Raw genomic sequence first — 19,060 nt, forward strand, 5'->3', positions numbered from 1 at the left:
CTGGGGCCTGGCTGGCCAAGGTCAAGGTATCTACAGGGTGTCAGGTTCCTCCCAGCTTCTGCTAGCTCTGCAGCTTGTGACGGCATCGTCCTGCAATGTTCTCATTGGGGTCCCAAACGCTCTTTTCTTTTTCTTTCTGTTGTATGTGTGTTTGTTCACATGTGCACCTACCTATAGGTGTTCATGTATGCACACCAAAGGGCAGCCTTGGCAGGCCTTCTTCATGTGCCCTCCCACCTTGTTTCATGTGTGATGTGTGCACAGGTACATCCATGGACATGTACGCACGTGTGTGCACATGCATGCAGAGGCTGCAGAGTAATTCGAGCTATTTCCCTCTATCGCTCTCCACTTCGTTTTTGAGACAAGGTCTTCACAGAACCTGGAGCTTGTTGATTCAGCTGCTGCCTGCAAGCCCCAGGGACCCTCCTATCTCTGCCCCTCAGTCATTCATTCATTCACTCACTATTTCATGTGGGTTCTGGAGGATCAAACTCAGGGTCTAGTGCTTGCAAGGAATGTGTTTTTACTGACCGTATCATCATGCCAGCCTCCAAGCTCCCTTCCTTTAAGGCCCCCATCATCATGTTGGAGTCGGGACTCAACCTGGTCCATTATGAAGCTCATTGTGAGTCAGGATAAGCACATGTGCAAGAGCTTGCACTTTATTTTTATTTTCTGTGTGAATATGTGTGTGAATACAGAAGTCAGTTCTCGTCTCTCACATGTGGGTTCCAGGGATAGAATTCAGGTCATCAGTCTTGGTGGCAAGATCCTTTTCTGAGCCATGGTCTTATTCTGCAATAAGGGAAGGGATGGGGCTACAATATGAATTGAGAGGAGACAGTTCAACCCCATAGCATGGAGTTTCCTCCCTCTGGGGGCTGCCCAAAACTGCTGAACTGGGCTGGCGTGAGTCTGTGCTTAGCAAACGGTCCTAGGTTCTGGGAATCCCAAGGGAGAGAGGACTCTGATTGTCACTGGGATTTAGAACATTGCCCTTTTGAAATCAAGCCAAATTTCAAAGAGAATTAAAGAGTAGGTAGTATGGGTTGCCTCTTAGAAAACACGTGTGTGGTTTTGGAGATATGGGTCAGCTGGTAGAGCATTCCTAGCATGTACAAAACCCTGGACTCCACCTTCAGCATGGGAGGTGCATGTCTGTGATCCCAAAACTCAGGAGGTGGAGGCAGAAGGATCAGAAGCTCAACACTGAAGTAGGCTAGATAGTGAATTCAAGGGCAACCTGAATACATGAGAGTCTATGGTGTGTGTGTGTGTGTGTGTGTGTGTGTGTGTGTGTGTGTGTGTGTGCAGTTTGTAGCAAGAATTCAAACTATAGAGTATTTAAAATCAAGATTCAGGCAAGTTCAAGGTTCAAGTGCACGACATCAGCACTATTGGCCTTTGAAAGGGCCAAGTAATTCTCTTAGAACAATGATCCTGACCCACTAGGCACTAATAGCACCTGCCTAATGTTATGAGAAAATGTCTCCAAACATTGTCAAATGTCTGGAGTTGGTGCTGGGCAGAGTAGCCCCAGGTGAGAATGAGTTTCCTGAGACTACTAGGAGGCCCTAGGGTGTGCATAGACTTTGAAGGAAGAACAACAGTCCTAGACCCTCCCAGACACCGAGTGGCAGGCTTTTCTTCATCATCTGCCCCCTCCTTCTTTTCAAAGTGTCGTTCTGCTGGTTACAGGACTATGGATGTTCTGCCTGTGGCTACTACTGTTTATTGTAATGGTGACTGAACCCAGGAGACACAACACATTAGCCAGTATTCTACCACGGAACTATGTCCCCCAGCTCCTCACTGGGGGATTCTAGGCAGGTACCCTACCACTGAGATACACCTCCAACCTGCTTTTTACTTTTTGAAACAGAATCTCTTAGTTATCCAGGCTGCCTTTGAACTCTCTCAGCAGCCCAGAAAGACCTTGAACTTGCTGTACTCCTATTTGAGTAGGTGTGACATTGTGGTTTCTTTCTTTCTTTTTTTCTTCTCTCCTCTCTTCCTCTTCTCCTCCACCCCATGACCTCCCCATCTCCCTTTCTCTCTCCCTGCCCCTCCTTCCCTCTTCCTTCCTTCCTTCCCTCTCTCTCTCTCTCTCTCTCTCTCTCTCTCTCTCTCTCTCTCTCTTTCTTTCTTCCTTCCTTCCTTTCAGAAAGGGTCTCACATAGCCCAGACTGCTCTCAAGTTCTAGTCCTTCTGGGATTACCATCATGTATCATCACAATCAGTTTATGTGGCTCTGGGTGTGGAACCCAGGGCTTCATGCATGTTAGACAAGCACTTTACCGACTGAGCCCTATCTTTACCCTCCCTTTCTGTACATATTGCCTGCTGCTGCATTTAGGTAACAATGGTAGAAGTGAGTCATTTACAGCAAGTTCTGCAAAACCAGAACTATTTTCTGGAGGGCTTTTTAGAAAAACACACTGGCTCACCCCTGAGCCAGATGGCCCAGCAGTGAGCAAAGCAGACTGATGGGGTGGCCTACCAGAGCTGGCTGATCAATAAACCCCAACAAATATGTCATTGGCAAACAAGTTCCCGCAGCCTCCAATTCCTTGAATGGAAGGTTGTGATCCCAAAGATTTCGTGCAGATAACAGCAAGGGGCAGCCTTACTGAGTACTTCCACTGTCCCAAACACCTAATTCCTTGAAGGGCATCCTCATCTACCTTTACATCTCTTTCATAGATGAAGAGACTGAGGCTGAAAGAAAGATTCCACATTTGTTTGTTTGGTTAGGGGTGGGCACACTTGCCAATGCCCTCATGTGAAAGGTGGAGGACTTCTTCCTGGAGTCAGTTCTCTCCTTGTATCTTGTGGGTCTTGAGGATCAAACTCAGGTTGTCAGACTTGGCAGCAGGCGCCTTAACTCACGGAGCCATCTTGCTGCCCCAAGAGTTTTGGTTTTGTTGTTATTTTGGAGACAGCGTCTCAGGTAAGCCAGGCTGCCCTCAAACTGACTGGGTAACCAAGGATGGCAATGAACTTCTGCTTCTCCTGGCCCGCCCACCCAGAAATGGAATCTTGGGTCGCACCACCGCCATGAATGGTTTTTAAACAGTGCTGAGGGAGGAACTCAAGTCTTTGTGCACACCAGACAAACACTAACAACTATATCCCAGCCCTCTAAAGAATTTAAATATTTCTCTCTCTTAGTTTTTTTTTTCTTTTTTCAAAACAGGGTTTCTCTGTGTAGTTTTGGTGCCTGTCCTGGATCTCACTCTGTAGCCCAGGCTGACCTCGAACTCACAGAGATCCACCTGCCTCTGCCTCCAGAGTGCTGGGATTAAAGGCGAGCACCACCACCGCCCCGCCTCTCTTAGTTTTTTTTTTTTGTTCTTTGAGAAAGGGTTTTTTGTTTGTTTGTTTGTTTGTTTGTTTGTTTTACATTGCTTTTTAAAAATAGGACCTTACAGTATCATGGAGGCTGGTTGCGAACTCCTAGTCTCACATGATTCTCCTGCTTCAGCCATTGCTGGGACTACATGCATGTGCCCCTTTGTCTAGCTAGAAGTTATTTGGGCCTGGAGAGATGGTTAAGTGCTCAAAAGCACTAGCTGCTCTTGCAGAGGACCTATGATTGGTTCACAGCACCCACATAGTGGTTCATAACCACTCGTGACTCCAATTCCAAGGGATCAAACACCTTCTGGCCTCCTTAGGCATCTGGGATACACATGGTGCACATGCATACATTGAGAAAAACACACATAAGAAATAAAAATTAATATTAAAAAAAAGTTCTTGCCTAAGTCAGGGTTCAGTTCTTGCCTAACTCAGAACTAAAGCCATTGTTTCATCCCACTGTTTAATTTATCTACTTTATTTTTTATTTACTTTCATTATTAATTTTTAATTTTCTGTGTAGCCAAGTCTGTCCTGGGATTCTCTATATAACCTTGAACTCCTGATCTTCCTGCCCCCACCTCCTGAGTGCTAGGATGATAAATATATGTCACTATGCTCAGTTTGTGCAGTGCAGGGGATAGCTTCCTATACGCTATGCAAGAACTCTGCTGACTGAACCCCATCCTCAGCCAGCCAAGGTCTACCCCTTCTAACTCCAGCCTTGACATCCCCTGCTATGTTGGGGTTGGAAGGCGCTTGTGTGTAATGGCGTATGTGTGATAGAGGTCAAAGCACTACTCTGTGATGACCGTTCTCTCCTTCCAAGATGTGGATCCCTGTATCCAGTCAGGTCATCGGGCTGCTGGCCAGCACCCTGACCCTGACCCTGACCCACCAACCTGTTTTCCTGCCGCCCCGCCCCCGATGGGGTCTTTGATATGCTTTTCAGTGTTCAGCAGCTTGTTTGCGGGCATCTTATGCTTCCTAGGTGGGAGTGTCTGGTGTGTGTGTGTGTGTGTGTGTGTGTGAGAGAGAGAGAGAGAGAGAGAGAGAGAGAGAGAGAGAGAGAGAGAGAGAGAGAGTTTACTAAAGAAGAAAGGGGTGCTCCTACGCAAGGGACAGGACTGTGAGACTCAAAAGCTGGCAGCAGGGCTGGAGAGATGGCTCAGCGGTTAAGAGCACTGACTGCTCTTCCAGAGGTCCTGAGTTCAATTCCCAGCAACCACATGGTGGCTCACAACCATCTGTGATGAGATCTGGTGCCCTCTTCTGGCTTGCTGTCATATATGCTATATACATAATAAATAAATTTAAAAAAATCTTAAAAAAAAAAAAAAAAAAAAAAAAGCTGGCAGCAGGCGATACTCTGAGAACACTGTTGTGCTTTTCACACCCTGTCTGCTAGCTTTGGGTTTTTTTGTTGTAACTGTTTTCTTTCTGTTCTCTTTTTCCGTTTTTCTACTTGTTTGTGCGTGTGGTGTGTACGAGCGTGTGTACCTCAACACATGTTGAGGGCTGAGGTTGATAAAAGGATAGATCCAGCTAAGTGCAAAGTCCCAAAGTCCCAGGTGCCTGGAGGAGCAACCTCTTGACGGGGCCCTGCCCTCTTCCGGGCCCCGCCCCCTGGGGACGGCCTACGCAAGCGCAGCTTGATCTCGCACGGCACACCGCTTCCGGCTCCTGGGAGGCCGGGCGGAGGCTGCCGGAGCGACCCAGGAGCCAGCAGGGCAGCGAGCGGCCTGTGGGGGACCCTGCGGAGGTGAGGGCGCCGGGGCGATTTCCGCGGCGCAGGAGCCGGGGATGGGGACCCTTTGGGAACTGTTCGGTAGACAACACACTCCCAAAGCGGCCCCAGGGCCGTTCGCGTCTCCCATGCAGGTGACCTATTCATGCAAGGGGTTTCCAAGTGGAGAATGTGGGGTGCAGTGGTGCAGACCATACCCAGCCACCCTGTCCCAGTGCCGTGGACGCTGCCGCCACCTTTCCTGGAAAGGAGAGAGAAAAGCCACTCAACTAAGTGCAGCTCTTTGCTCCTGGCTTGGGGATACCAGGGCCAGGGTCAAGGGTGGAGTGTCCCCCACAGCAGTTCCTTGCACCACTTTAGGCCCTATGGAAATCTTGACACCCTTGCCCGCGAGCGTTTGGGTGCAAACCGGGCGTGTTTTGTTTCTTGCTTTCTGGATTCCTTCCGGGCTGAGAACTCAGCAGGTGCGCTGCAACTTTGATTGCTCGCAGCCAAATTGAGCGATTTGTTGTTGCTGTCCTCTCCTTATCTTCTTTTTTAATTACCTGTAGCTTGGTGGAAGAAATGGCTGGCCAGGAGGGGGAAAGTTCCTCCAAGTTTATCACTGAAGCAGCACGTCTTTGCTCAGTTCTGGGGGCGTTGCGATCGGGGCTGTGGCGTTCAAGGGCCTTTTTATTTCTTGTTGAGAGTGTCCACACAGCTTGATGAGCAGGGGCGATTTGAAGATGAAGGGGTTGGGTTTTTTGTTTTGTTTTTTGCAAGTGTCTGGATGAATGATTAGCCTTTGAACTGTAAGGAGAGACGTCTCAGTGTCACATCAGACCTGGGGTCTGGTCCCAATTCTGTCATGGGCCATGTAACATCACCAAGCTTCAGTCTTGTCGTTAAAATGAGAATACGGACTAGATGTGGGTTCGGGGCGGGGGTGGGGGTGGAATACGTGAAAGGGATGTACTGGAATGTCTGGCATATGGTCCATGCTCAGTGTTACATAACCTGTGCATATGAACCTGCTTCCAGACCCCAGAGGATCGTTATGTGCACATGATGTGTGTGAGTGTGGGTGCCAGAGGCCAGAGGACAACTTCGGAGTAGATTCTCTTTCCACTTCTATGTGAGCTCTGGGATTCGAACTTAGGTCACCAGGCTTGTGCTGCAAATACTTTTGTCCGCTGAGCCATCTCTCACCCCCAAGCCTAGATTGGTGTGGTGTGAGTCCAGGAGAGTTGGGTGTCTTGGTGGTTTGGATTGGATCAGGAGTTAGACTTGTCCCTGTTTGTTACGCCTGTTGGTCCCCAAGCCCTTCTCAGGGGCAGGGACAGGACGTCTAAAAAAATGATTAGTCTTGTAAAGAGTTTTGTTTTATATCATTTATTTACTTGTATTGTGTTGAGGCTTGAACCCAGTTCCTTGCATACTAGGAAAACTCTACTACTAAGCCACCTCCCCAGCCCCTTATTTCCATTATTTGTTATTTCCTGGAGGTCAGCGGGCAATTTTGTGAAGTGGGTTGTCTTTCCACCTTTCACAAACTGGCACAGCTAGAGTCTTACCCCATCCCAGACTGGCCTTGAACCCCTACTTCTCAAGGGCTGGGCACCCAGGTTGTTTCTAGTTTCAGTGTCACAGGTTAGAGAAATTCAGAGGGTCTGTGCTTTAAGTTCACTCCATTGAAGTGGCCCATCGGCTGTTTCTTGCAGAGCTGGGTGTAATTTGCATTCTTGTCACACTGTAGCAATTTGGCCACTTGCACCGCTTACCCACCCCAGGCACCCTGGCTGTGGCAAGCAGCTGGGCCTCCCTCCCTGTGTTTATCTACCACGAGTTTAACATAGTTCTGACCTCCTATCACGGTCTCCTTCATTTCTCCCATTCTGGGTCATGTTTCCATTTCTTCCAACCCCATTTGTGACTTTTCAGCAATTTTCACCTCCAGCTGCCTTAAATTATTTAAAGCCCCAAATCCTGTCTAAAACGTAGCCCATCTTGTTTCTTTGTTACTTGTTAAGTAAACACTTTCCCTGCTGAAAGGGACCTAGAGCTGGCTGGTTACCTTGTGAAAAACCCTCTCACCAGGTGCAAGACTTTCCAGGGGTGGCTGTGGAGGGACTGGGAGGATTTATTTTTAGGGGAGGAAAGCAGCTAGAAGAAAACAATGTCCTCCCTGAAGCTTGGTGCGTCAGCCCCTGCAGCTGTCTCTCTGTCACTCGGGCTCTTTCTCATTCAAATCAAGTTGTGAGTAAACTGAACTCAGCCGGCTTCTCTGCCTTTGTGAGTAAATAGAGTCATCCCTTCCATTAAGTATAAAATGTAGTTAGGCTCAACAGGAATGTGGTTCATTTGGTGAGTGCTTGTTTTGAGCACAAAGCTGGAGTTCCATTCCCAGCGCTGTGGAAGCCAGGGTGTGGTGGTTCATACAAGCCTGTAACCCCAGCACTCAAAACATGGAGGCAAGATGACCTGGAGTTCAAGGGCTTCCTTCGCTCCACAGTGAGTTTGAGGCCATCCTGGGCTACATGAGACTCAGTCTAGAAAAACAAAGTATTAAAAGCAGATACACTGACTTGTATCATATCTCAGGGGAGGGGGGCGCAGTTCTAAAGGTTCTGACAGAACATATTTAAAAAACAGTACGTGGTTACATTTTCACTATGTCAGTGTGGTTAGGATCAAATGTCAACTGGGTGCTTGCAGTGGTGGGTAGGGTGATGGATGGGTCACTGTGCCCCTTTGTTAGTGGTCCAGGAAGTGCTAACTGAAGTTTGGGAGAGAAGGGGGCTTGTGAGCATGGCTCTGTTCTGCAGTGGTTGCCTGACAAGTATATGCTGCAGGTTCCATCCTTCTAGCCAAAAGAGAGAGGAGAGAAGGGCGGATGGGAGGATAGAGGGATTGAGACCCTCTGTGCTTCCAGTAGGAATTTAGAATGCTGTAGTTGCTTTGGAAAAACGGATTCTGACAGTCTTGAGGCTAAACCTAGAATTAAGTGTCAAACCCAGAGAAAGGAATACAGAGCTCTATAAAAATGTAGAGCAAGGCTACAGGAAGGGCTAGGTGGGTAAGGGTGCTTGTTGTGTAAGCATGAGAACCTGAGTGAAGATGTTTATGCACTTGCGTTTAAAAACCACAACGAATAGAAGCCAAGAGAGTTCTGTTTGTGCGCGCCTTCCATCCCAGCACTCTGGGCACAGGATGGGGTCTCTTCGAGGCCAGCTGGTTCTTCAAGGTGAAGACCGAGACCTCCAAGAGCTACATAGTGAGACCCTGTATCAAACAAAAAACGAGGTACACACACCTCTAACCCCAGTGCTGTGGGTGGGGATGGAGATAAGAGCTGGGCTTGCTGGCTCCCAATGCAGCCCCAGGTTCAGTGAGAGACTCTGACTCCAGAGCAGAACACCCAACCTCCTCCTCCTCCTCCTCCTCCTCCTCCTCCTCCTCCTCCTCCAGCCCTCCACGCAGGTCCCTGCACACACGCAGGTGCATACACCACACAAAAATGCTTTGGGGATTTCTGGTGGGAACTCATCCTGAGAAACCATCAGAAGTTGGAAATGCATTTAAAGCTGGGCCCATTCCTCACAAATATCACGTTTTACCGAATGTGTATATCCTTGCTTCTAATTGTTAAATGTATATATTATCCAGGTGGGAAACCAGAAAGGGGCCTGTGAGACGGGAGGCAGTAGAACACATAGGATAATGAAAGTGGAAGGGGAATGTTGAGGGTAGCAGGGTGCATTGGAGAAGGTGGAGTGGAGATCTACCAGAATTAAGTGTGAAAATGTCATAAAGAAACCTGTCACTTTGTGAGCTAGTTTTTAAAAGCTTTTTTTTTTTTTTTTTTTTTTTCTTTTTTGGTTTTTCGAGACAGGGTTTCTCTGTGTAGCTTTGCGCCTTTCCTGGAACTCACTTGGTAGTCCAGGCTGGCCTCGAACTCACAGAGATCCGCCTGGCTCTGCCTCCCGAGTGCTGGGATTAAAGGCGTGTGCCACCACCGCCCGGCTTAGTTTTTAAAAGCTTTTAACTGCGTGTATTATGTGTGTGTGGAGGGGTGTGTATGTTTTTGTGTATATAGTGTATGGGCATGTGTAGAGGGTCAGTGAATGACAATGTGGGGAAATCGGTTCTTTCCTCCTACCATGGTGGTCCTGGGGATTGAGCTCAGGTTGCCAGGTTTGACAGCAGATGCCTTTACCCTCCGAGCCATCTCTCCAGCCCTATGAGATAATTAGAAAGAAAGAAAGAAAGAAAGAAAGAAAGAAAGAAAGAAAGAAAGAAAGAAAGAAAGAAGAAAACCTGGTCTGGTGGCACAGGTGTACCATTCCAACTGCTTGAGAAGCTGAAACAGGAGGATCACGAATCCAAGGCTTTCCTAGGCTACAGGGTGAGTTTGTGGTCACCTTGGGCAACCTGCTGAGACACTGTCTCAAAGTAAAAACAGTTCTGCTGTGGTTGTAGACCAGTGGTACAGTGCCTGCCTTATGGTCATGAGGACCTAGAATTCTAGGGCCAACCAAAGAAAAAATACATTGTAATACAGTCTAGCAAGCAGCATAGTATAGTTTCTTTTCTAAAGTTTTATTCATTTAGTGGAGGGGGGTGCACATGTCTGCCATGGCACTGAGGTGGAGGTCAGAAGACAACTGGGTGGAGTCAGTTATCTCCTTCCGTCGTGTAGATCAAAGTAAGGTCATCGGTTTGTGCAGCAAGCACCCTTATCTACCAGGCCATCTCACCGGCCCTGTAATACAGTTTCTAATGGAAGGATACATACTGCTTTTGTACAGTCATAAAGCTGAGAAATCATAAGACAAACCGTTGCAAGCCAGGGTCCATCGGTGCACAGACATCCCTAGGATGGTTCGTAAAAGCCCAGTAATGGAAATAAACCCAGATGCCCATGCTAATCTGAGGGATAAATAACACATAGCCCGTCTCTATGATGAAATGTTAATCCAGCAATGAAAAGAAAGCTCTGATACATAAGTGGACTTGAAGTGTCCAGAGTGGGCATTTCCCACAGACACAGTGGAATTGTGGTTGCCCGTGGCTGGGGAGTGGCAGCTAAGTAAGCTGCTAGGTGTCTTTTTGGTGAACTGATGGTGATTGGGGCAGCAAGGTGGGCTCATTGGAAAAAGGCGCTGTCGCCAAGCCTAGTAACCTGCGTTTGAGTCCCAGGACTCTGGAGGGAGGAAGGAGCCAGCTCTTTCGTGTTGTCCTCCACATGTGGACTGTGGTACATGCGCACACAAATATGTTAATGTGTTTAAACTGATGGCAGTTTGTGAATTCAAGACTGAATGTATTGGGAGGAAAGGAACTGGAAACGCAGTGCAGTGTGCGTGTGTGTGTGTGTGTGTGTGTGTGTGTGTGTGTGTGTGTGTGTGTGTGTAGAGCAGGAGATAGCCTCAGGTATCAGTCCTCACCTTGTTTGAGGAAGGGTCCCTCTTTTGCTGTGGCATTCACAACGCTAGTTGACTTGTGAGCTACCCAGGATTACAGATGTACATTGCTGGGTTTGGCTTTACCTGAGGATCTGAACTCAGATCTTCATACTCGCACATCCTGCACTTTGCCCTCGGATCCATCTCCCCTGCCTTGCCTCGGGTTTCAACACTGGTCTGGAGCTCACCAAGTAGGCTAGTTTGGCTGGCCCGTGCACCCCAAGGAACCCCCCAGTCTTAGCCTCCCTGGTGCCAGGATTACACACATGTGCCACCACATCCAGATGTTTTGTGTGAATTCTGGTGTCAAACTCAAGTCCTCAGGCTTGCTTGGCAAACACTTTACCCACTGGGCCAGCTCCCCAGCTCCCGTGGGATGAACTATTAAAAAAATTTTTCAGTTACATGTATTTATTTGTTTTGTGCACACATGCACTGCTCTAGTGTGTGAGTGGAAGTCAAGAGACAGCCTGCAGGAAGTTCTTTTCGTCCTCCATGTGAGTTCCAGGGATCAAACTTGGCAGCAAGTGCCTTTACCCATTGAGACATCTTGCTGGCCCTGGGACAGAATTTTAAGGAAGAATTTGAAACTGAATAAGCCATAAGGTAAAGGAATAACGATTTGGAGAACTGTAAAGAAACACAGATGAGTTGACATCTCGGCATGGGACTGTCCTCTCTCTCTGGAGACTGAAGCTGAAAATGCTGAGTTCAGGGTCAGCCTGGGCTAAATAGTGAATCCCTGTACACTGGGAATAAAGTCAGTTATAGACTTAGATAGTGCCCCACAGGAGAAAGTTACAAAGCCTGTCCATTGTGGCAAGGGTTAAGGCAGAGACGTGAGGTACTACCCACATGGTATAGCCCTGGTGGGACAGATGCTTACTGGACATGGCCAACAAGTTCCAGGGATCTTCCTGTCCTCAGCGCTGGGGATTTGAAGTCAGGTCCTCATGCTTCCCAGCTGAACCATCTCCCCACTCTGAAACCCCCGGCTTCTAACCACTGCCAGTTACTACACGGTGAGGTTTTCACCGTGTACAGTGCTGTCCCAGCATTTTGAAGTTCGGGTGGTAGAGTTAGACTCACCTAATCCAGAGAAGGAAGAGATGACGAAGGTGTCGGACTCTAGAACAAATCTGAACCTGGGCTCTGCAGATAATCTATAAAGAATAGACAGGGTGAGGGCCACTAGGTGGCTCAGCAGGTAAAGGTGCTTGCTGCTAAGCCTGATGATGTGGAGCATGTATTCCCCCCACCACCACACACACACAAAATAAATGTAAAAGGATACATGTGACACATGTATATAACCTCAGCATGTGGGAAGTGAGGCAGAAGGATCAGGAGTTCAAGATATCTTCAGCTTCATTATGGTTCAAGGGCTATCCTGTGCTACATGAGAACCTGCCTCAAATAAATGAATAATAAATGAATGAATGAATGAATGAATAAATAAGTAAGTAAGTAAGTAAACAAATAAATGTTTCAGTCTGTCAAGGGCCATCCCATGCTACATGAGAACCTGCCTCAAATGAATGAATGAATGAATGAGTGAATGAACTAACAAATAAATGTTTCAGTCTGTCAGATACTGTCCCTGCTGTTTATAGTTCTCCCAGCTATCACCTTACAGGGGCTGGTTAACAACTGAGTGGTTAGAGTTTAATCATCAGACCCAGAACCCACATAAATGCAGGATTGGCAGCACACCTGTGACTCTGGCCTCAGAAGGCAGAGTTGGGGATCCCTAGAGCAAGAGCCCTGGGTTTGACTGAGAGACTCTGCCTCAATGAGTAATGTGGACGAGTGATTATGATTCCCAACATAACCCCAGGCCTCCAAATGCTTGCTCACAGGGGGACACACTCACTCACATATGTGTACCCACATGTATAGAAAACATACATATACACACATACCCACCCATACACACGTGAAAATGGAAGCCGAAAACAACCAAATATCACCATTATCAAATATAAAGATAGCCAGATGTGGTAGCCCCAGCCCATTCATAGACTGAGGCAAGATCACTTGAGCCAGGATTTACAACCCCAATTGGGTAACAACAAGACACTGTCTCTTTAGAGACAAGGGTGGGGGAAGAAAATATCTCTCCCACCAACCACCTCGTCATAGCCAGCTTGCAGCCTGACCTTGATACACACACAGGGTATGTTAAAATATATTCAAGCTCACGCCATTGTAGCTGTAAAGGAATGCTAATCAAGGCCTTTGCAAGGTTCTGGAATTTTCCGACCATAGGAACTGGCTGCTGACTTACATTTAAAGTTTTTTATTGCATTTTTATTTATTTTGTATGGGGAGCTTGTGCGCAGGTCAGATGACGACTTGCAAGAGTCAGTTCTCTCCTTCCACCTTCTGGGTCCTGGGCCTCGGGATCAAACTCAAGGGGCCGGGCTTGCAGCAAGCGTCTTTACTCACTGAGCCATCTTGCCTCCCCGCTGCTGACTTACGTGAATAGTTTATAGCTGGCTTTTTTAAAAAAAAATTTAATATTTGGGACTAAAGAGATGGCTCAGCGGTCAAGAGTGCTGACTGCTGTTCCAGAGGACCCGGGTTCAATTCCCAGCACCTACATGGCAGGTCACAGCTGTCTGTAACTCCCCTTCCAGGGGATCTGGCATCCTCACACATACATGCAGGCAAAATATCAATGCACATTTTTAAAGTTTTTAAAAATTTAGTTTTTATTTTATGTGTATGAGTGTTTTACTTGCATGTGTGTCTCTGCACATTTGTGCCCTGTGCCTGTGGAGGTCAGAAGAGGGCATTGGCTACCCTGGAACTGGAGTTATGGGCAGTTGTGAGCCTCCATGTGGATGCTGGGAATTGAACCCAAGACTTCTGCAAGAGCAGCCAGTGCTCTTAGCTTCTGAGCCATTATAGCTGGCCTCCTTAGGCTTATAGGGAAGTTAAGATGCTCAGAGACCAAAGTACCTGCTTCCTTTTTAGAAGTTTAGCACTCTGGAACTTGGTGATGGTTCCCCATAGTTAATCCACTCTGCACTTCATTCTAATCCCTCCTGCTGTCAGACATAATAATGGGTGTTCTCTCGCCTCATGGTGATCCCTGCCTGGGACATTTTTTTGATGGTGGAAAGTTTGCCCTCCCTCCAGAACAAGCTAATTAGATACAGTAGAGGGACCAGCAAACTGCTTCTGCAAAGACCCAGGTAGTACACACATGATCGAGGCAGCCAAGAATGTGGACAGGAGAGGCTCTTGAAGTCTCACCCCTAGTTGAGAAGTTACTGTCAATTGGTGGCTGCCAGGGGAAGGAGAGTTGGTTTTCTTCAGGGATGTAGTCCCTGTGATCCCTGAGAGGTCCAGTCACCCAGGTACATGCTGGCAACAGTAAGTGTACTCCATGGGTTTTTTTTTTTTTTTTTTTTTTTTTTTTTTTTTTGGTTTTTCGAGACAGGGTTTCTCTGTGTAGCTTTGCGCCTTTCCTGGGACTCACTTGGTAGCCCAGGCTGGCCTCGAACTCACAGAGATCCGCCTGGCTCTGCCTCCCGAGTGCTGGGATTAAAGGCGTGCGCCACCACCGCCCGGCTACTCCATGGGTTTTTAAAAAGAGAGAGATAATAGGAAGTTTGGAGGGGAAAGTGGTGGTGGGGATAGAAGAGCTGGAATAGAGGAAGAGGGAGATGAGGTGGAATTGATCAAACCATAATTAGGAAAAAGAGCCAGGCAGTAAAGGTTTTAGGCTGAGGACACAGCGTCCATTGCAGCTACTCCAAAGCAGATGTAGATTATATGCGACTGAGTGGGTGTGGCCACATTCCATAAAAAGATTATTTACAAATTCAAGTGTCTGATCCATGGATCATAGTTTGTCAGCACTCGTAAGGGTGAGTGGGGGAGAGTGTGTGTGCGTTCATACACATGCATGAAAGTGCATGCTGGTACTCACACCCATACACACAAACATGCAACCTGGAGTTCAATGTCCAGTGTCCTTCTCAGCCACTATCCCCTTCTGTGGAGTTCTGGTCTTTCACTGGAGCTCACTGGTGTGGCTAGACTAGCTGACCAGCAAGACCTCACTCAGGATCTCTGCCTATCTCCACCTCCCCAAAGCTGGAGTTACCGGTGCACACTCCCACAACCTGGCTTTTTATATGGGTGCCTGGCATCCAGACTGTGGCCCCCAAGCTTGTGCCACACACACTTTACCACCCCAGCCATCTTGCTGGCCCATAGAATTGGTCTTTCTACAGTTCTGCCTCTAGGCTGTGCGGCTTTGTAAACGTGGTAAAGCCAGGCAACTGGAACCTAGGGTCTCAGGAGCTGAGTGATGGTGGGTCCACCTTTCTTCCGGGGATTTTTTTTTTCTGCTGTGGTGCATGTTATCTAGGGGTGGGTTACAAAGAGTTCAGGTACTACCAGATTATTTATTTATGGAGGGGGGTGGGTAATGTGGAGGTCAAAGGACAACTTGGGGGAGTTAGTTCTCTGCTTCCACCATGTCAATCCTGGAGGTCCAACTCAGTTTGTCGGGCATGGCAGCAAGCCTGCTTACCTGCTGAGCCGTCTTGCTGACCCGCCACCAGACTAAAAACAGTTGTTCTGTTCCTTCCTTTGGAAAGATTGACTTATGTTGGGCAAGTTCAGACCAGAGCCTCCCTCCCATGGCATCTTTCCGGGGCTCCCCTGCCCTGACTCCATTTGATGTATCTCTTTCCAGAAATGGAATGAGTCAAAGGACTCACTTCTAAAGTCATCAAAAGAAACTGGTCCCCAGGGGGAGGGGCATCTTGTGCTCACAGTTTCTGCCCTGCTCCCACTTAGGACAGAATGCTTTTCTATTTGCCGAAAGAAAAAAACCCTCTGACCTCTTCAAGTGTTTGATTCCCTCCGCCCTCCTCCTGGCCACCTCTGCCGACACATGTTCTGTATTTCACTCATGAAGCTTGGTCCTGTCTCTCTGTTTTGTTCTATGATTTGTTTTTACGTGTGACTGTTTGCCTAAACATATGTATATGCGCCATATGCATGTAGTAGCAGTGGAGGCCGGAAGAGGGGATCAGGTTCCTGGATCTGGAGTTACAGGCAGTTGTGAACCACACAATGTGGATGCTGGGAACTGCACCCCGGTCCTCTGCAATGGCAGCCAGTGCTCTAACCACTGAGCCAGCTCTCCAGACTCCCCTTTTATCTGTAGGGCCAGAGGGGGTTTTGGAAGCTTTGCTGTGTGGTCACTGTCACTGAACCTGTCCTCTCAGAACCAACAACTCTAATGAAAACTGTTTCCAGACACTAACGGATTTTATTTTACTGCATTTATTTATTTAGTGAGTGGCAATCAGATGATAACTTTAAGGGTCACTTCTCTCCTTCCACCACGTGGATCCTGAGGATAGAACTCAGGTCGTTGGGCTTGGAGGCAGCACCTTTCCCCACCCATTTGGTCTTCTCGCCACCCAGTTTTGATTTTGAGCAACCAGTTGACATAACCTTTTAAAAGATTGATGTCCAGTACAACATAAAGCAGAAACCAGGCATGCTAATGTCCACCTGTCATCCCAGCTCTCTGCAGGTAGAGGCAGGAGGATCAAAAGTTCAAGGTCATCCTCGGCTGCATAGTGAGTTTAAGGGCAGCCTGGGGTGTAAGGCTCTGTCTCAGAAAGCGATGAAAGCAGACAGAAAAGATTCCCAGAAGGGGCCTAGGACTTGTCTAACATGTGCAAAGCCTTTCGTTCCATCCTCAGCACCACATGAGCTGGGTGTGGTGGTACACCTGTAATCCTAGTACTTGAGAGGTGGAAATAGGAGAATCAGAAGTTCAAAGTCATCTAGGCTACATATGGAGTTCAGGACCAGCGTGGGCTACATGAGTCCTGTGTACTTGTGTTTGTATGCATGTGTGCACAAGTGCGTCCATCCAGATGTGTACATGGGGGCTTGGAGAGGACATCAGGCGCCTCTTCTATCCCTGACCACTTTGCTTCTTGAAACAGGATCTCGCACTGGAGCTAAAGCTGGATAAGCAGCTCCCAAACTTCAGAAATCCCCCTGCCTCTGACCCTCTCCACCCTAACACACACTGCCACACCTGGCTTTCTTTGTACGTGGATATTGGGTGCAGGAAATTCAAACTCAGATCTTCGTGCTTGCACACCAAGTGTGTTAGCCCCTGAGCCATCTCTCCAGCCCACATGTGCAGTTTAAAGGGCAAGCTGGGACCAGTGAGATGACCTGGCAGATAAAAACACTCACCCTCACGTCTGACAGTCTAACCCAGTACTGTTCTTCAGACCCACATGGTAGAAGGAAAGAACACACACACACACACACACACACACACACACACACACACGTTTTTGTTGTTGTTTTAAAGGTTGGAGCACACACTTCTAATCCAGCACTTGGGAGACTTGTGAGTTCAAGGCTCTCCTGGGCTACACAGCAAAGTCCTGTTTTAAAACAATGTGTAATAATAACAATAATTACATGTATTGATTGGGGGCAGTGTCACAGTGTACATCTGGAGTTCAGAGGCAGCTTGCAAGAGTTGGTTCTTTCCTTCTACCACATGGGTTACTGGGGATTGAACTCAGGCTTGGCAGCAGGTGCCTTTGCCTACGGGGCCATCTTGGTGTTCTGATGGCGGTGATGACCATGGCAGGAAAGGCAGGCTACAGGCTTGAGCCTCAAAACCCTTATTGAAAAGCCCTGTCACCTCAGCCTCCTACCTGCTCTACAACATGGAGTCCGCCAGCCATGGAAGCCGGTTGGAGCACATGCATGTGGAAATCTGCTTGGCTCCCATACCGTGTTCTTGGAGGACGTTAGGAAGCAGGCACAGGGCTACTGAAAGTATTCTGAGCTGACTGGCCTCTAGCCAGGCCTGTAACTGGGTGGATGAAACATCTTCAAACTGCTTATTAGTGAACTGTTATCAGCCTGAGAGGAGGCCGCCCCAGGCCAGACTTGTGCAGGGGCCGGCTAAACCTTTGAGAGAAAACTGAGGGAAGCAAACCTTATCAAAGCTGGAGGCTGCAGACTGCTGGGGGGCTGAACTGCCTGTGAGAGGCCAGGATCTGAAAGCTCCCAGCAGCTTACAGAGTTGCCTGAGGCCAGCAAGCTGGGTCTGGTGTAAAGGAGCCCTTGGAGCCCGTACTCAGTCTAAGTGAGGTCTTCCCAACCCCAGTGTTGGTGTGAGAGCTGAAGAGGCCGTGGTGGGCTGCCCTGGGGCATGCAAGCTGTGGAGCAGTATTCCCCGCCTTCTGGGAGTACTCTTACTCCCTCACTGAGAAAATCAAAGGCGACAGGAACTGGGCGCTACCCCAGTGAGGGGCTGGGAGTGTGGCTTGGGTAGAACCTACATAGAATCCCCCAATGTGGAGCTAGGGGCGTGGCTTGGGTGGAGAGCAGTTGGGCCTCACATGTGGCTCAGGGTGTGGAGAACCTGCCTCGCCTGCATGAGGTCCCGGGTTCCATCCCTGTGTTTGCCTGCTTTTCCTGAACACTATCCTTAAGAGTTGTCAGTGTGCAGCTGACCCCTACATTGTCTGAGACACTGTCAGGGCTTCTAGACCTGGGTGTCCTGGGCCTTCCTGAAGGCAGGAACTCATCACCTTTCTGCTCCTGTCCTCGACTCTCCCTTCCTTCTCCAGATCCTGCTCAGTGACCCAGATCGCATCCCTCCGTCGTCTGCATCCCCCCACACCCCCATGTTTCACAGGGCACAGAGCTCCACTCACCTGCTATTCCACTCTGTGGCTTTCTTAAAGGCCTTGTCATCTGGAATGCAGATGACCAGACTGGTTTCCTGCTCTGTCCCTGTAATTACTGGCCTGCCTGTCACATTCCCTCTGTGAAATGCAGGTTCCGTCATGCCTCTCCCTCTGTTCACATTCTGGTGCAGGAAGTAAAAGCACAAAAGAATGAACCCCGTGATGTCTGTGATGTCCCAGCACATGCCACCCACTCCCAACTCACTTCCACTCCATATACCTTCCTCCATTCCTTTGTCTCACCTCCTGCCTTTCCCATTGTCCTCTTCTGGAATGTGGTTCCCCTCTCCTAACAACCTCTTACTCATACTGCAAAACCCAGTGCTGATAACCTTATGACGTCTCTCTTAGGCGAAAGGACCTGGGCTGTGCTGTCATTCTTTGGTGACCTGGGCCCCTCTGGGCTATGTGATCCAGTGTCATTCTCCTGTCATACTGTTATTCCTCAGAGAGATTTTAACTCTGGGCAGATTTACAGATGGACCTTACTTGAGGGGATGGTACTTGGGTATCATATGTGTGGTAGCCTGGGCCTGCAAAGCTGAGCCCCAGTTCCACCCCTAGATGCCTTGAGGTCCTGTGGATTGTATGGAGCCTATCCACCCGGTCCCAGATCCTGTGGATTGTATGGAGCCCATCCACCTGGTCCCAGATCCTGTGGATTGTATGGAGCCTATCCACCTGGTCTCATCTGCACCCTGGAAAGTGCAAGGGCCACTTCAGGAGTTAATTGCTTAGGC

The 19,060-nt window shown here is 48.5% G+C and overlaps 1 protein-coding gene across 1 annotated transcript in view; it reads left to right on the forward strand.

The window, feature by feature from the left end:
* Positions 1–5,022: 5,022 nt before the first annotated feature.
* The window catches only part of LOC131898408 (rho guanine nucleotide exchange factor 18), a 67,214-nt gene continuing 53,176 nt past the window's right edge, over positions 5,023–19,060 (forward strand). The window contains exon 1 of the mRNA XM_059249554.1: positions 5,023–5,125. The gene's annotated coding sequence lies outside the window, so the exon portion shown is untranslated. The remainder of the gene's footprint in view (positions 5,126–19,060) is intronic.

The sequence above is a fragment of the Peromyscus eremicus genome, chromosome 23 (genome assembly GCF_949786415.1).
Source record: "Peromyscus eremicus chromosome 23, PerEre_H2_v1, whole genome shotgun sequence".
NCBI lineage: Eukaryota > Metazoa > Chordata > Mammalia > Rodentia > Cricetidae > Peromyscus > Peromyscus eremicus.